The sequence below is a fragment of the Sinocyclocheilus anshuiensis genome, unplaced genomic scaffold (genome assembly GCF_001515605.1).
Source record: "Sinocyclocheilus anshuiensis isolate Anshui unplaced genomic scaffold, SAMN03320099.WGS_v1.1 scaffold1027, whole genome shotgun sequence".
NCBI classification, from domain to species: Eukaryota; Metazoa; Chordata; class Actinopteri; order Cypriniformes; family Cyprinidae; genus Sinocyclocheilus; species Sinocyclocheilus anshuiensis.
This window is the reverse complement of record NW_015547697.1, coordinates 224,598-227,592: the sequence shown is the minus strand read 5'-3', so window position 1 is coordinate 227,592 and position 2,995 is coordinate 224,598.

Genomic DNA, 2,995 nt, shown 5'->3' with positions numbered 1-2,995 from the left:
TACTATTAAACTGTGAGGGAATATTTAGATTGGGTGGCGTCTGGTTATTTGTTAATCTAGCCACTGTGCTAAATAAAAACCTTGGATTGTTTTGGTTATTTTCTATGAGTTTGTGGATATGCTCGGCCCTTGCAGCATCATGTCTGTAGCTGGACATACTGTTTTTTCATGCAATTCTAAATACTTCCAAGTTAGTTTTTCTCCATTTGCGCTCAAGATTACAAGTTTCTTTCTTGAGAGAATGGGTATTAATGTTGTACCATGGCGCAGTACGTTTAGTCCTAATGCATCATTTGTATTATCAACATGAATGTTAAAATCTTCGACAATTAGTGTTTTATCAACATTAGGTCTGAGAAGAAATCTGCAAATTCTTTTAGGCTGACAGTGTAACATTAAGCAGAAGTATTTCGAATGAGTTAAACCTGTATCCTGTTTTCTGAGTAACATTGAGAATATCACTATACTGTATATTGTTGCAACACCGCCGCCACGACCAGTCTGACGGGGCTCATGCTTATAACAGTAGCTTGGTGGAGTAGACTAATTTAGACCAATATAATCATTTGGTTTTAGCCAGGTTTCAGTCAAGCAGAGTACATCAAAACTATTATCAGTGATCATTTCATTTACAATAACTGCTTTGGGTGCGAGTGATGTAATGTTTAGGAGACCAAACTTTAAAAATAGTTTTTGTTCATTTATTTTAAGTTTTTCTGGTTTAATCACGATCAGATTTTTTCTAGAGCCTGCATTACATTTATATTTTGACCTCACTATTCGGGGAACAGACACAGTCTTTAAAGATTGGACAGCGCAAGTACTTCTATCATTTAAGTGGGTAGAACAAAAGCCATCATAGCAGTTATTTGAGAATTGGCAAAGTATGCTATACGCTTAAATAAAACATGAGCATATTCATTTTTTACAAGGTTACAGAGCTCAGAAGGGTGCTACATAACAGGAATTATCAGTTTACCATGTGTTTTCAGGTTTTGAATTCACGCATGCATAAAGAGGGCCCCACTTTTTTTTCTTTTTTTTTTACATTTATTATCAGATTTGACAAGAATATGTAAACAAAAGGTCAAACCACAGCATTATATATATGATATATAGCTTTAAGTAAAAAATACACGCACAAACAAATGCATACACTTTCATTGCATGTATAAAATACTTTAGTAGACCCTAACTTGAAAGTACTTTGGGAACCATGATTGTGCAACAGCTGATTCTGAGAACTGTACTGAGGTGCATCCAAAGAACAGCTGCTCCACACTCAGGGTTTTCTCACTCTGGTGAAAAGGTGAAATATGCGAGCTTATTTCAATTCAGTGGTGCACAGTACAAAAACATACTTTTTGGAAGAACAACAATATTCTGCCTTTGTAATTATTCACTTAAAGGAAAAAGGGATAGATTTCAGATTTTTTTCACCAGAATTTGGACTGGCTTTATGTACCTGGTTTTGGAACTCTTTCACTGACATCCAAATTTCAAAGATTCATTGCTTATCATTGATAATCGCAGGAGAGCTGTCAAGTCATCTTTACCAGTAATTATTTAAAAGGAATAATTCACTTAAAAATTAATTTTCTTTCATCAGTATCTCACACTTCTGCTGTATTGTTTTCTTTTTACGATGGAACACGAAAGGAGACATTTTGCAGAATGTTCAAGCAGCTCTTTTCATACACTGACAGCAAACAGCTATCAGTGGTTGTCAATCTCCATTACAGACACAAAAGCAAAACTATAATTTACTGATTTAATTTATACAGCTTTGACATTTAATTCAATTACAAAGTTCAAATATCTACATACATACACATAAAAGAACTCTGAGAGCTACAGCACAGGCATTTTCAGCACAAATTGTCTAAAATGTGGGTCTATTCCTCATATAAAGCTACTATATGACTTTAAAAGACTTGGAATGTATCATGTGAGTCTTACTGTCTACTTTCTTGGTGCTTTTGACAGCCCCTGCAATGCAAGCCTTCATTATAAGGAAAAGAGCAGCATGAACCTTCTTCAAAACATCCTGTGCATTTAAAAGAACAAAGCAAGTATGGGTTTGGAACCTGTGAGGGTGAATTAATGACAGAATTATAATTTTTGGGATAACTATCCCTTTCCGAACTGCAGTTTTAGGGCATGAACAAAAGGCACAACAACTCTGAAGTCAGTCGGACACATTTATTTGATGACTTCCCTTGTAACAATAACCAGGACACTTTAACACGGATCTCTTATGAGTTCATTGATAATTGGCAGGCGTACTGGCAGCAGGGCACTGCCACATCAACAGCTCGACAGCACTCCTGCCTGCTGACTGACAGATGTTAATTTGCCTCCTTTGTAAACTGCTGCTACACTCAGTCTGGAACCATTTCTCTTTTTCCCTTTCTCTCTCACATGAGATGATAATAGATTTAATAAAAAATCTAGAATCAGTCAGCAGAGTCAGGTGAATCACCTTGATATCGGTCTATCCCTTGACTACACTCAGTCTGGAACCATTTCTCTTTTTCCCTTTCTCTCTCACATGAGATGATAATAGATTTAATAAAAAATCCAGAATCAGTCAGCAGAGTCAGGTGAATCACCTTGATATCGGTCTATCCCTTGGAGTGTCAAAAGTCTAGATGAGTCGACTGATTTGACTCATTCACCAGTTGTTCAAACCTTAATGGTCAAGGGTCATGTCTTTCTAACAAATTTAAGAGATTCACAAACATTTTTGGTTATTTCGCATGTAGATTATGTGAAAACGTAACTAGTAATTCGCAGCAAATTAGGAGTTCATTATGTTCTACAGTATGTTGTAGTTAATAGTTAGGTAATAGTGAGAATTGGTCCCTAAATTAAAGTGTGGCAGCACTTTTTTTTCTATACTGTATTTTCTATACTGTAGAAACCTATACTGTTTGAAAACATGCCTGCCATTGGTTGAACAAACATATAGCCCCACCCCCAAAGTCACGTCATT